This window comes from Ruditapes philippinarum, unplaced genomic scaffold (genome assembly GCF_026571515.1).
Source record: "Ruditapes philippinarum isolate M1 unplaced genomic scaffold, ASM2657151v2 ctg2137_1_1_1_1, whole genome shotgun sequence".
Taxonomy (NCBI): domain Eukaryota; kingdom Metazoa; phylum Mollusca; class Bivalvia; order Venerida; family Veneridae; genus Ruditapes; species Ruditapes philippinarum.
The window spans coordinates 44,544-60,996 of NW_026852674.1; the positions used below are offsets into that span (position 1 = coordinate 44,544).

At 32.3% G+C, this 16,453-nt stretch overlaps 1 protein-coding gene across 6 annotated transcripts in view; it reads left to right on the plus strand.

Moving 5' to 3' along the window:
• The window catches only part of LOC132720681 (liprin-beta-1-like), a 97,912-nt gene that overhangs the window by 7,521 nt on the left and 73,938 nt on the right, over positions 1-16,453 (plus strand). The window contains exon 1 of one of the 6 annotated variants that reach the window (XM_060704920.1): positions 328-433. The exons of the other annotated variants lie outside the window; for them this stretch is intronic. The gene's annotated coding sequence lies outside the window, so the exon portion shown is untranslated. Of the gene's footprint in view, positions 1-327; positions 434-16,453 lie in introns of those variants that run through there. 6 annotated transcript variants of the gene reach the window in all.

Consider the following 16,453-nt stretch of genomic DNA (forward strand, 5'->3'; position numbering starts at 1 on the left):
TTTTAAATGTGTAAACATGGGGCCCTTAATGTGAAGCAAGAGTGTAAGTGTTACATTTTCTGTTACCATGTCATATATAAATCCAGGTAAACAATTTTTATTAAAGATAAACAGACAATATGAATAGAGATCATAGAAATATTAATAAGCCTAACTTTTATTGGTTAAAGAACAAAATTTACTTAGTACTTAATCTGGTATGAATTTATTGCCATGTAGTACTTAAAATCCTAGTATGAATTTAGTACCATTTTACCATGCAATTAAAGAAAGGCTACTCTTCGTTGACTGTTCAACGTTGAAATTAAATCGATGAGAGTGATTTCCCCTTCACAACCTTGACCTTACAAATTAAGAAATGGAGGTTCTGTTTTGAACAAAAAAGTTTTTGTTTACTTCCCCGAGTTGTTGAAAGTTTCTGATTGTCAAAAACGTAAGTTAGAAATGTTTGATACACTTTTACTTGCAACATGTATCGCTCTGATTACCACATCGAGCTCTTTGATTAGAGTTTTTGAGGGCTATTTTGTTTGGTTTATTGCTTTTTGATTTTAGACAAGTTCGACACTTATTGAACTTTTTGACTCATTGCAATGTTTCTTTCATTGCCCATGACTCAATCAAAGATTTGATATTCATTTGATTGCATAAATCAGCAAAGAAATATCAAATACATGCATCAGTACATAATTAAGTCAAGTTTCTAATTTATAACACCAAATTATGTTTGAATAAAAATTTGAACAAAAAAAAAAAAAAATCCAAAAAGCTGGACCATGTGAAATAATTAATAAATTTTCATTGTATACTTGTTTAACAGCCAGGGCCAGCAAAATCAATTGTCAGAATGGCCCAGGTTGTCCCACAGCCTGTACGAGTGAAAATTTTCAAGAATTAACTTAGTAAATATAAAATTTGTACAGACTAGTTAAATGCTTCACATAAAAACGGACAATTAAGTCAAAATCAGATCATTTTGCCGGCCCTGAACAGTTGGATTTTTTGGACAGTATGTTCATAATGCATGTGCAGTTCTAGTATCTTAGGGAAACTTTTACCTTCATGTCAATCTGTGCATTGAGTGACTGATGGGTTATTGTGGAACCTTGTCTTATATTCTATGCAAAAATATGGTGAAAATATCCCAACTTATAGTGTGTTGGACATTTAGCAGGGATTTATACATGTACTATCAGGATCTGATTTGTTTCAGATAAGATTTGCTGCTTGCAGCTTGCACAACAGGGAACGCCAAGTGATCTATAGATAGATTATTTTCTGTAATTTTATTTTTGTGAGAAATTAGTCGAATTAGTCCAGTAAAATGAGTCTCAAGTCTATATATGTCTAATTTATAATTAAAAAATGGATTTTGTTAGAATTATGAATATGGCCCTTTTTGAATTTTGAAAATTCTACATTAATCCTTATTCAGGCTCCTGACTTTTAGTAAACTTTTACTATCAACTTCAAGCACTGACAGTATTCAAGCTTGAAAGAGTGGCACGCTAGATTGAATCTTCTATTTTTAGACACCAGTCAATTACGGCTTTACAGTAGAAAAAGTACCTTTAAGCAGACCAACCACAATGTTATGTGAAACGTACATCAAGTTCAAATCCCAGATTCAGAAAGCATTCAAAAATTCAAGGATAAACTATAAATTGTGTCTTGCTGTGCTTTCTTCTGAACATTTATCTTTTGTAAAATGGATTCAAATGCTCATTTACTGATTTAGGAGCTTGTTAGACAGAAAATTTTGAAAAATTTCTAAATGATGAGTTTTGATTTGGTCATAAATGTACATTAAAACAGTTATTGTATACAGGGTTCTCGGGGACACTTATTTCGGCGTCCCGGTACGCATGTTTATTACAGCTGGACGCAAATATTTCAGAGCAAGGATTCCACGTACGCTTAATTTTGCCTGGGGACGCATAAACATTACCGATTGTTTACAACCACAATACACACGTCAGCGCGTGTCAGTCTATAGGTAGGCCGTCCTATGCACATCGACCCGTGAAGCGATTAGCCAATCAGCGATAACGCTTCCGTTCATTATTAAGCAATAGTGATCAGGCTAATGTTTACACACGCTGTACTGTACATGTAATTACCAGATATAACACGAGGTGATAATTTTATATCTTTGATCAACAGTTGATTGGAAATTACCAAATTTTACCAACAAAAGGGTAAAAGTATCGACTATTTACGCCGCAAGTTAAATGACTGTTTTCTCAAATTACAAATGAGTGTAATTTTGAATGATTGTCGAATATTTTCGGCATTTTCTAGGCACAATTTTGCTTTATTTTCATTCTTGCAAAAACGTTCTATAAGAGTATTAAGAATATAAGATATTGTGCTGAAATGCCAGTACAACAAACCAAAATACACAATCACTATTCTTTGATATTTAGATTCTATCCGAACATCGGTGATTTCACGTTTGCCAGAAACCCTAAAATTTTTGCAAAAATTCTCAGTTTCTAAGCCAAACATGTGACTGAATTGTTCCTTTATTATTCAATCAACATTAAATCTTTAAATATCGATCTTCAATTTGCCCCCTTTTGAAGATATTTGCTAAAATAATTGTCGATCAGATGAATCTCTTACACACTGTGTGAAGCTGTACACGATTTTCCTATTCATTCCGCTAAACGCTGCCTATATACATTTACGTTTTTTTACAAATATAAACTTTTTGTCTTTAGAGTGGACATATTTAACCAGAATAAAAATTTGATTTGGTATGAAAGTGGAAAAAAAATAAACGATTTCCAAGTGTTGATGCATTATAATGAAATAATTTCAAAATAAATATTAACAACAAAACAATAATTATACTATGTAGTTCAGTGTTTCTTTTGAATAACTATTAACTTTGAAAGTCTCTTGAAGATTCAAAATATCAGTAATGCTATTGTGAGCATTGAATGACTAATCTGTAAACATATTAATTGCGAGGCGCTTTTGGACTCCAACTTTTTCAGGGTTGGGAGTCCATGGACTCCATGTTTTAAAGTCCTAGTGAGAACCCTGTGTATATACTTATAGTATCATTGATCTACTTTCAAAAGGACATTAAAAGTTTTCTGAAATATTCAATTTGCTAGGAAATAGATTTTCCAAAGCACTGCCACTGTATTCCAAAAATTCTAAACCTAGAAACAAATAGATCTGATGGTTTAAATAATAAAAAAAATAAAAAATTTTGTCATGAGTTTTTTAACAGTAAATGGAGTCTGGAGATAGCACTTTTTGTTATCATAGTGCAGTAACAGGTTAACCCCTTATATAATTCATTAGAAGTTTATCCACTAAGGTGAAGATGTGCATTGTTTTAGCACCTGATGGCGAAAAAGGAGCAATATACATGTATATTTATATGCAGGCCACAATCTGCAGAAATGGTGCTGTCTCGCTGATTTTATATGCATCCGTTCCAGTATTACAAAATAGCCAGCGAACATTTATCTCATTATCTGATAATATAATAATGCAGCATGGTGTGCCATTATCTGTGAAATGACTGCAGAATTATGCATGTTTGACATTGTATATTAGGTGGTTATTTGTATGTTGTAGCAGCGAATGTGTATCATCTATAGGCATTACCATTTTCCCCTTGATATTTGTATTTGTAATACTTCAATTAAGTTGATTATTCACCAGCTATAAGCTGTATAGACATAGTTTGCTTTCATTTATGTTTTAACATGAAAATGTAAGGTTTTTTCCCCATGTAAAATAGGGATCACAAGGGATACATGTGCCTTGACTCATAAATTAACCCTTATAGGCAAGCTAATCAGTGTTTTATTTGAAAAAGCTAAATAAGTAATTATAGCTAAATATAGAAGAATATTTGAATTTTGATAAAATTGAAAAGTAAATGTACAGTATTGGCACTGGAAGACTTTTGTCCACCTTGACAATTTTTGCATGGGGGGCTTTTGTCCAGGAAGGCTTTTGTCCTACACTCACTGTAGGGCTATCATTTAAAATTGCTTTATCGATATACCATCAATATTCTATATATTCAATACAATATGGATTCACAGATCAGAAATATAGATACAATTTATAAGAAATATCTTCATACCTTGTCTCAAGGGAAATGTCTCTTATTTTCTAATAGAATTTTAACAAAATTATATAGAAATGTGTCCATTTGAAATTGAATGTGAGTACCAGTTCCTCTTGGAGACACAAAGCCTTGAAAATCAGACAGCAGAGTTGTTAAGCAATTTTTTTTCAGTCATGCCTTGGGGGGTTTTTTTGTCTGCTAGACTAATAAAGTATAGCCTTGGAAAAAATTGACAGGCGGTCTATACATGTTGAATAACAGAAGATTAAATAAACGAGTGCAAAAACTTAGAAAACAGGACACCTGTGCCAGTCAGCATCTACAAGATTAAATATAATGCATGTATATACTAAATACATGCACTTGATGTGCACTAGAAGTGCACTTGTAGTGTACACCAAGTGCACACCAAGTGTACTTTGTGTAACCTTTAGTGTAAAAGCAACTGTGTGTTTAAAAAAATGTTATCAATAAAACAAATCAACTAATTACTCATTGATTGGATAATTGTTGTAATATATTAACTTTGAGAAAATGAGCCTCATTAATTTGCTATAAAAGCTGTATGATTGATCATATAGTCATGAGAGTCTTTTGACAGCATTTTTGTAGTAAAAATAATGATTTAATCATCAGTAGGGTTAAAATGCACATACCTCTGTTATATTAGGAATGGGAGGCGGGGCATGATAGGAAGTTTTTCACTTTTTTTTTCCATTTTTGACAGTAATTGGTTAGTGATGATTTATTTCAAAGATTGTTTAGGAAAAGGTCACTTTGTACAGCTAAACAAGGAAATAAAATCTTTTATCCATTGTCCATATTAAGTTTGATCTAATGCTGAGATTCATGTACATGTATATAGCTATACATGTAGCACTTCCTTTTGTCCTTGCCTGTCAGACGTCATCACAAATTATTGGCTTTAAAGACCAATAAGAATGCCCCCCAAATCTTTTCCTTTCACTTCTTGTTTTCCAAACTTGATATCAGTGTATCTTTTGTGGTATAATTACAGGCTATTTGGTGATGTATATGTTGTATTGGTATTAGGAGAACCACTGGAGGGACATTCTTTTTTGGTACTTGTAAAATTGCCGCGTAAAAGTTTCGTTGATGAAAATTATTATTTGCGACAGTGGCTGTAATTTAATAGAAAAGTACTATGCCTCCTGGACGATTATCTTGAGGTAAATAACGGTCTTTCAAATAATCATGGAGAAAAATTGCTGGTCGGGGCTTTTGTCATGTACGATTTATTTACAACTTTAAAATGTACTCTAATATCTAAGTATTTTACAAGTCTAGCACAAATTTTGCTGTTTAATTTAAAATGAACCCAGTCCTCCATTTTTACAAGTCAGACAGAAAAAAAAAAGAAAAACTTAAAAGTTCACTTTGTTGTTAAGGCTTTTTAATTTGAATTTTGTCTCTTTTAACCACATTTCCTGTGAAAATAAGTTTTATAACCTTTTGAGGCTTTTAGGTTATTGTTACTTTATTGAGCATATAATTACCATACTATGTTAATAAGCATGTTGTACAAAATGTGTCATAAAAAAACTTGTATCTCACAAACGCCAAGAATTCATTGTGTGTCTCATTGCGTCTACATCAGCCAAATAGGTGGTGATGTTGGGGGTGGGGTGGATACAACAAAAAACAAAACAAAAACAAACAATCTCATCAGATGTAACAAGTCGGAAAGCATAGGAGAGATATTTATTGATGTATATATATCTTTAAACATCAGGTACATGTACATACACACCTGTAGACAAAAAATGCACCTGTAGCAAAAAAAAAAATGATATAGAAAACATAATTTTTTGCACCTGAGTGAACTGATGAATGGTTATAGTAATGATAATGTTCACATATTAAGTGTAATAATATTTACATATGTGGTAGAATGATATTTTGGCGGTACATGTAGTTATAAAGACAATGTAAATTACGCGTAGGGATCATGCTAATTTATGCATTTGGTGCAAGAATAATGCGTGGATGTGCACTGTTAATTGTTTCACACTATGTGAGATAAATGACCAAGTGGGTTGGCATAATGTTTTCTAATTGCAAGAAAAATGGGATTTGTTTTTTACCAGTCACAAAAAATATAAATAATCAAGTTTAATTTGCCAAACTTGTCACACATGTTTTATTAATGAGCGTCTAAAAGTTGCAGCTTGAGTTTTGCTGTAAATACAGTGTAACATTTCAAATCCAAATCATCCTCCAGATTTTTCCCAAAACTAAAATATACAAGACAGAGCAAATACTCTGAGTGCAATACCTGCAGTTAGTCCAACGGTGCTATACCTTAGTGCATAACCTGATTTCAAATTCCCATAGTGCAGTGCCTATGTGCATTAACTGATGACAGCATTACCTGATGACAGTCTCTTATTTCATGCAGTGCCTATGTGCATTACCTGATGATAGCAGTGCCTATGTGCATAAACTGATGATAGCACAGTGTAAGAAATTCAGATTTGAATCCACTAGGCTGGTCGGACTACTAGATTGGAATATTCACTAGCCCAAAAGACATTTCACTAGCACGATTCATTTGTTCAAAACAGTTGTTTATATATTGCCTCTGAAAATGCAGTAGCCTGGTCGGGCTTGTTACTGTGAAAAGTTGGTAGCCCTAGAAGAAATTTAGTAGTCAGGGGCTATAGGACTACTGCTAATTTCGAACACTGATAGCAGTGCCTGTGTGCAGTACCTGATGACAGTCTCCTGTTTCATGCAGTGCCTATGTGCAGTACTTATGTGCAGTACCTGATGACAGCATTGCCTATGTACAGTACCTGATGACAGTCTCCTGTTTCATGCAGTGCCTATGTGCAGTACTTATGTGCAGTACCTGATGACAGCATTGCCTATGAACAGTACCTGATGACAGTCTCATGTTTCATGCAGTGCCTCTGTGCAGTACTTATGTGCAGTACCTGTGTTCTGTGCCTGATGTCTGTCCCACTGTGCAGTGCCTGATATTTCAGACCCACGGTACAGTGTGTAGATGCAGTACATTATGTCAGCCTACAGTGTAATTCTTATGTACAGTGAACCTGAGGTCAATCCCACAGTGCAGTGCCGTGGTGCAGTACCTCATGTCAATCCCACAGTACAGTGTCAAAGTGAGGTTAAGTTAACTCTTAAAATATGAAGCTGGTCTTTTTTAAAAACAGTAGCCAAAGAAGAATATTTATGAACAAAAATTTTTTAATTTTTGTTACCATGCAATGACATATAGACTTAAAGGGACTCCACTGAGGTTTAAAAGCCTGGAAACCTAACATTTGAATTTCTTACATAAATGAGCTGGGGCACTTTAAACAGAAATATATTCAATTTTTATTAAAAAATATATTTTGAAATAAATTGAAAATTGTATTTTTATGCTTTTCTTAGCCCGATTTGAGTGAAAAGCGTTTAAATGCTTTTCATTTTGAGTCATTATTTTACAATTTAAATAATTATTCTGGAAAAACAAAGTGTGCGAATGATCTGAAATTTTGCACAAAGATTAGTCTAAACCTACATCAAATGGTACATTTATCTAGAAAAAAATATTCTTAGTCCCATCATGTCAAAAAAACCTGAGTGGAGTCCCTTTAAAACCTTGTTTGTGATCATAATTTATTGCTAGATACCATGACATGTGACACAATGGTAAGTTCTGTAGCACAGAAGTGGGATAAATTTTCGAAATTACGATGTAATTATGTGATGGCAATCATTTTTCAGTGATTTTAAATACAATTTGCACTATTACAGCTTTAATTCATTACAAATCTCTACTGTTATCCACTTAACATTAAACAAAAGATTTTTTTTTTCTGATTGTTTATTCCATTGACATTGGAGTTTTTTTTTCTGATTGTTTATTCCATTGACATTGGTGTTATATTTATACCGGAAATTCAATGCCAATGAACTCCAGTCTTGCCACATTAAGTTGGAAACTTCACGGAATAGTCCTTCTCCAGTTGTTTGATATAAACACATGCATTAACTTGAAGTGTTCATGTCAAAAACCAATTAAATAGAACACTTTATTTTAATTGTTTTTACAATAATACATTTACCATATTGTGTTGTATCAAAGCACTAGATTTAAGTTTATTTTAAACCTATATAACCTCTGGTCTAGTTGTTCAGGCTGTTAACTTCCGTCACTGCTGTGGGTTTGAGTCCTTCCAGGAACTTTGGGAGTCTTTCATGTCATTATGTGAGGAGCTTGTGGAGCAACAATGGTTTTACTCAGGTGCCCAATTATGTGCCTGAAATAATGCACGGAAGGCAACCTGAGGTCTTTCACCACAGTTAAACTGGAAAGTTGATACAACCATGCCAATTGATCATGGTTAGCACTGTTTGGTATTCAGTCAGTTTAAATTTTGAAATTTTCCCTAAAAATATAAAATGGTTTGGTCCGAATTGAAAAGTGGATGTGCCCATATAAAATATTTAGTGTGATGAGGCTTAAATAAAAGAATGTAGGCAGTGATTCTATTTTAAAGGAACTCCACTGAGGTTCAAAGGCCTTAAAAGCTAAAATTTTAATTTCTCACAAAAATCAACTGGGGCACCTAAAACAGAAATATATACAAAAGATCATTAAGAAATATACCCAGAAATACACTGAAAATCTTATGTTTGTGTTATTCTCAGTACGATTTGAGTGAAAAGCATTGCAAAGCTTTTCAATTTTAGGTCATTTTTGACAATTAGAACTATTATTCTGGAAAAACAACGTGAGCTAATGATCTGATATTTTGCACATAAATTGTTGGTATACACCTAGATCAGATTGAGAAATAATCTCAAAAAAATATTTCCAGTCCTGTCATGTGTCAAAAACCTCAGTGGAGTCCCTTTAACATTTGAAATGGAATAGGTGCTTTTATTACAGGTTATACAGTCCATTCTCGTTGTCATAGTGTGGTAAAGTTGCTCTTTCCTAATGAATCTAATAAAGCTCTGTTTCTATCTCCTGTGGTCTAGTTCTAAGGGAAGATCTTTTCCTTATTTCCAATGTAGATGGTCTGAACAGATTTTCTTTAGATTTAATTTCCTATCTGTGTCATGTAAAAACAAATTGAAGACATGGTTTTATTGTTTTGTCCTCTCGTCTAGTACAATTTATGGGCCACTCGTGGGCTATAAAAAATAAGAGGACATATTTTTTTGACTTTGATCTAAATGAACTAAAAATACTGCGGTTTATGATGTTGTCATTCCATATCATCCTGTGTTACTGGTAGAAAGAAAGGCGATATGAAAAAATGGTTTTTATCACAAATTTGCACAATTAATAGGAAAAAACATGAAAATTGACTTTATTTAGTTAGGGATATGTAAGTAATAAAAATTCAAATTATTTGAAATTTGAAAAGCTGTAATAATCTTGTCTGTTTTGTAGGCATTATTCCACACATTTCCCGGAAAATAATGCTATTAATACAGAGTTGTAGCCCTTTATTTCATATTATGGACTTGCACGTTTAAAACATTTATTTTGTTTGAGGGCTCACGTGTCTGACATGAAGACACTATAATACAGGAAGTTTGATGCTTGAATGTTTTATTTTTTTGGCATTTCAGTAATTTTGAGTCTTTGAAACCATAAGTACATGTTTTGAAATAAAAGATCCTTAAATAATTTACTTGCTGCTTGCATTTTTCCACAAATTATATATAGAAGGACTTTGTATTAAAATCAGGATCAATAAATTCAAGAATGGTTAAAGCTTAATGGCAAAAAAGACGTTACAAAGAAAATTTCTCGGAATTTTTTTTTTTTTTGTTCGATTTTTAACAAATATTTGTTATTTTGTTGTTTAAACAATAACCTTTCACTGTGAAGCCCACTTCAAATAATGTCAGGTTTTTAGTGTAGATCACCAACTTAATTGATATGTTTCGTAACTGATGAATACAATCACAAAGGCCAGTAGCTGCAGGAATGAAATGTTAATTGCAAATTTGCGCTCGTCCATTGATTGCTGCTAATTGATTGAGATATCAATAAATACGGTTTGCTATATGTATAAATTTTATGCGTTATTTTGTTTTGTTTAACTCGTCTGAGCTTGAATAAACATAATGGGTACCCTAAAATAGGTGGTTGTGAAACTTGTTGAATAAACTGGGGGCGTTATTTCAAAGTTTCTAAATTCAATAAACAAAAAAAAAGAGATTGTTATCAATTTATTTCATGAGCATTTCTGTGAAAAATGATAAGTTTAAGAAGTTAATGAGTTTTATTTTCAATGTAGCAAAGATTTTTGCAACAAAAAATGCATAGAAAAAGTAATTATACATTGTATAACAGCAAAATGGGACAAAAGAAGTATTTAAATGCTTTTATATATATATTAGTCTAGAAACTGGATGGAATGTTGGTGGTAAAAAATTATACTTGGGTGCCCATTCATGTCTGAAATAATGCAAGGAAGGGCACCTCAGGTCTTCCCTGAAAAGTTACCATATAATCTACACAATAAAAAACTGCAACTGTGAAAAGGGAAGTAAATGTGTTGGCCAGTAAGAATGATAGATTTGAGTTGTTTCCCTTGGTGTCTTTAGAAAAAAAAAATAAAGAAAATACATGAATGAAAATATACATTTCATAGTTGAACAGTAACAGCTCCTGTATACTTGAAAATAATGATTTAGGTCTTGGTTTTAAAGTGTATAGAATTATAGACAAATTTTTTATTATCACTTATTGATTGTAATATTTTCTAAGAAATTGGGAAAATCTAGCTCCCTGACATTTTTATCGGCTGTTAAAATCAGTAAGTGTATAGTTAATGATTACCTCTGGGTAATATTTGATGTTAGAATCTCTTCACAGTTTGTGCTTATCAAGGTTTCTAGTTTTATCAAGAGTTCTCAGTCCTTACGTCAGCTGAATATAGTTTCCTTGTTTTTTTGTTTTTGTTTTAAAGGCCCATTAAGCTTCAGAAATGCTATCATTTTTATTTCTCAAAAAACTTTTTTATTTTTGGTATTTTGTTACAGTTCCAAAATTCTACTTATTTGCCATAAACATGAACTGTCTTTTGCTCCATTAGCTCTTTGGCAATGGATAATATAATTATTATAGTGAATTAGTATTTTGTATGGAAGTCAAAATACTATTTTGTTTACATTTTGCTACCTTTACTACACATTTATCTGCGCATTTAACGCTACTTTTTTCTTTCTTCATTTGTTAAACATCCAACATTCTCTTATTTTCATTATTAAAAGCATTAATAAACGCATGTTTGACATTTCTAAAGAATTTAAAAATACGGATTTCTGAAACATAATGTGCCTTTAAAGTATGGGGAAAAAAATATGGATGTGTTGTGATAAATTGCCTTAAATCAGTTGCAAGGTTCATTTGAATGGTTGAATATATAATATTAAGTATGTTGTGCATGTTTGAAAATCAGGCAAATTTAGTGGCTTAAGTCCAAAAGGCTTCATATATGTTTATAGTTTTGCAACTCTAGCCTTTTGTTGTTGAGTTATGAATTATATTGTGGTTTGAGGCCTGATTCATGCTTTTTGTCAGTAAATTCTTTCCAAAGTAAGCAGGATAATGATCCCACCATTAGGTTCTGTTGCCACCCTGAAGAGAGGTATCAATTGGTACATAAGATTTTCCAGGACAGGGTTGCCATATGAGCAGTAGGATTGCTCAGTGGTGTGGAAAGTTGGGGCAGAAATTTTTACATGCTCACAGCCTAACTTTACTTGCCTATATAAAAATATGACAAAAGTCCATGGAATTTGATATGACAATATTTGCTTTGACAGATAATGTTTGTTAAAAACTCACCATATAACCCTTAACAGTATGATTGCTATAAAAAAAAATAAAAAAAAATTACGTAGTCCATATACATTTCCTTATAAATTTACTTTACTATTTACTAGTACATTTAAGCCTATATCTGTATGGACTGGTGAGTCAAAAGTCATTTTATAGGACTTTGTATTTAATAGGACTTTGTATTGTAATTAATAGGACTTTGTATATTATAGGACTTTGTTTATTTTAGGACTTTGTATTTAATAGGACTTTGTATTGTATTTAATAGGACTTTGTATTTTAGGACTTTGTATTTAATAGGACTTTGTAATTTATAGGATTTTTTTATATAGGACTGTGATTTATTGGACATTGTAATTTATGGACTTTGTAATTTAGGACTTTCTGTTTTATAGCACTTTGTAATTTTTAGGACTTCATATTCATGATGTGAAAAGCCAGAAAATATCATTTTATGCAAGCATAATTTTTCTGGGTTATTTTCATAGGTAAAAAAACACACTCCAAGATTCTGTTCTGATTCCAAGGTTACAATTTCTAATCAAAAGTTCGTAAATACAGATATTTTCTCTTAACATATGCAGTGCAGTTGAGTGCATAATTTAATATTGTTAGATAGATTTATATGAAATTTATCTGTGGCACTGATAAATTTTTCGTATGCAATATATCATATTTTCAAAGGTAGAATGCTGTTGAAGGGAAACTGTATTTTGTTTTAAATTGAAATTTGATTTTTGAAAAGTTCATATTGAGTCTGTATGTATGTTATATAATTATAACAGCTGGGATATATTGTATAAATTATCTAAAAAAAAATACTTTAGTTTAAACACAATTATTTAAGATAGACTGCAAAACAAGTTCTTGCAACTTCTTGATTATATCACTTTCAAACCAAACAGTGCAGGACTGGTGTCGTATGAAGTAACATGGTCGTAACCCAATTAGTGCTTAAACCCATGATCTGTGAGTTGAGAGGCATTAATTTTGTAGCTTAATCTTCAATTATTTGAAGCTTTATCTTCAGGCATTTTAAGCTTAATCTTAAGTCATATGAAGCTAAGTAATCTTAAGTTATTTGTAGCTTACATCCATGTGGCCAGTGAAGACCAAGATCAGCTGGTACATCTATTCTGTCTGAATGTGGCCTGCACTGTTCTTTATTCAGTCAGTACATAATAATGATGTCAATGAATTCTTCCCTAAAAAGATAAACAGTTTTATCCAGATTAAAAGTCTGGTAAAGGTTAATTAAGTTACACTTGAAAAATTTGTTAAGTCTCATAGGAGTATAAATGCTGTCAATTTATCAATTCTTAGTTTCTTCAAATGGCTGAGTGGTTAAGTTTGTTGACTTTAAACCACTTGCCCCTCACCACTGTGGGTTCGAATCCCAACAGGGACTTAAGATTCTTTCATGTGAGGAAGCTATCCAGCTTGCTTACAGAACGTCAGTGGTCCTACTCAGGTGCCCGTTCCATGCCTGAAAAAATGCATGGAAGGGCACCTGAGGTCTTCCTCCACCAGTAAAGGTGGAAACGTCGCCATGTGACATATACTGTGTCCGTGTGATGTAAAACCCAATCAAACAAACAAACAATCAAATGGATATTATAGCATAAAAGTAACAAATAAAATACTGGTAACAGACGTTATCCAATAGATCCATTTGATAATGGACAGTTCCAAAAATGGGAGGTGAACAATATCATTGAAGAGATAGCTGGTAATGGGTTTGTACAAGCTATTTAAAATGAGTAACGGGGTTCATCTAACTGTAAACAGAACTAAAGAGAACAGTAGAGTTCATTCTGTAATGATAAATAAGGGGCAGAGGGCCCCCTCTGTAAAACAAAAGAAAATGACAAATTTGGATGCAAAATGATTAGGTGTCCAATAAAAAAGTCTCAATCTCAAACCAACTGGTACAAAAAAAAAATCTGCCAACAAAGAAACAATTTTAAAACTAGACAATTTACTCAAGACAAGATTATTCCCATCAACTTTTAAGTCATTTCATTTAAATGAGGGTAATTAAAGCTGGAATTTAAAACGTTTTATTTGATCTTAATTGAATTAAGATACCAGGGAAATTGCTTTTTTTGCAACTTTTAAACAATACAAGTTATTCATGACTTTATTTTTACGCTTGATAAATTTCTTATTCTAATTGCTGAAAGGTAAAACAAGTTTGTTGTAATCAAGACCTATTATCAAAATAATTTCACGTTGAATATCCAATGACTTGTAAAAACAGAGAAGCATGTTTGAATCTGTAGCGGGACTTGTATTCGTGGCATCCTGTCTTGTTTCACCTGCCAAACGTGTTTTTATTTTTGCAAAACACGAATATGAATCAAACAGAAACACACCTGTTGAAGAAATATTTGGTCCAGAATGTTTTTGTAGGTATTTTTTTGGCAGAGAATTAAATAAATAGGAAAGAGATATTTGGTATCATTTGTTAATTTTGTGTAAAATGGGTTCCGAAGGTAAAAAAATGAATTCACTAGTGGTTAAAGTGTTTTGTGTAGTTTAAATAGATTTAGCATCATCTCAGATAAATAATTTTAGCAGAATAGGAATTACTTAATTTCTTACATATTAGTAAGTTAATTCTGTAAGGGCTAAATTTAATTGGACAATTAAGTTAATTAAAAAAGTTACGGTTATGTCAAAGTGACAAAGATAATTTAATTCCCCTATTTAAATCATTGTGTCAAATCAAAGCTGAATTCGGCCAAAGTTACCTTGTTCCAATAAGAGGAAAGTGTTCAGTACAACTGAACTGTCATGAGAATGCGGAATTATTAAATTGTAGATAAATATGATTTGAATGCTCATGAATTATGAGTAAGACACATGTTCAACATCATGATTTTAAAATGGGGAAAATCAAAGGCCGTGTCTGCCAAGTGGGCCAGCGCTTTGGCTTGCCTGGCTATAGACTAAAAGTACATTGTATATATTTAAAAGGAAATCAAATAAAAAAACAATGAATTTTCATGTGAAATGTCTAGTTGGGCGCTGTCATTTTCATTGTAACTCAATGATAATTGTCGAGGTGTTCCAATTGAAAACAGAATCAGTGCATAAAATACCGAATGCCACCTATAAATCGAAAAATGTAAAGTAAAAAATGAACAACTTCCCCGTTCATAGGCATTGCATAACTTCATATTAATTTACTCAATTTTTTAAAAATGATAAAAAACAACAAACAAAACAATCACAAAGCTCAAAAACAATATGAACAATATCGTACAAGAAAATATCAGAACTGAGTTACATCAGCGTATCAGTATAAATGTTTCTTTCATTACCAGACAGACAAATAAAACACAAGTACAAACACACACATATAAAAAAACAAATAAATAAATTGTATAATACGACTAGTCATAATTGAGTTCTGCATGCAGGTATATCAGATCTTGAAAGGTAAAGAAGCATATGCCATAGACATATCACAAATAATCTCTAATCTTCCACAAATAATCTCCAATCTTTAGTGATTAATCTCGAATCTTCTGCAGATAAAACTCCATGATCTAAACAACCTCTGTTCATTTGACATAAAACAAAATAAGATTTTCCTTGTAATATCACTTACAATTGAAGATGTATTTTCCTGTTTCTGGCAAATAAAAATCAAAAGACATCCAACTCTGAGTCATTATACATGTATATCTCTTTTAAAAGTTATAAATGCCAATTGTGACCTAAGAAGCCTGAATTGAAAAGTATATCAATTATCAATATTGTGTACACTTTCTTGTAAACTAATAAATTGAACCTTGAATTATATACACATTTAGTATCCTATAAGCCATGTGTGATCTTGGAGTTCTGAATTGAATATACATTTAGTTATTAATAAGCCATGTGACCTTGGAGTTTTCAGTTTAATACACAGTTAGTTTCCAATAAACGGAACCCTGAATTGTGTACACAGTTAACAATAAGCCATGTGTGATCTTGGAACCCTGCATTGTGTACACAGTTTCCAATAAGCCATGTGTGATCTTGGAACCCTGCATTTTGTACACAGTTTCCAATAAGCCATGTGTGATCTTGGAACATTGCATTTTGTACACAGTTTCCAATAAGCCATGTGTGATCATGGAACCCTGCATTGTGTACACAGTTTCCAATAAGCCATGTGTGATCATGGAACCCTGCATTTTGTACACAGTTTCCAATAAGCCATGTGTGATCATGGAACCCTGCAATTTGTACACAGTTAGTTACCAATAAGCCATGTGTGATCATGGAACTCTGCATTTGTACACAGTTAGTTACCAACAAGTCATACATGTGTGATCTTGGAACCCTGCATTGTGTAGACAGTTACCAATAAGCCAAATGTGATCTTGGAACCCTGCATTGTGTAGACAGTTACCAGTAAGCCAAATGTGATCTTGGAACCCTGTATTGTGTACACAGTTACTTTCCAGTAAGCATTTTGTGAACTTGGAACCTAGAATTGAATTCACATTTGCCATGGGACC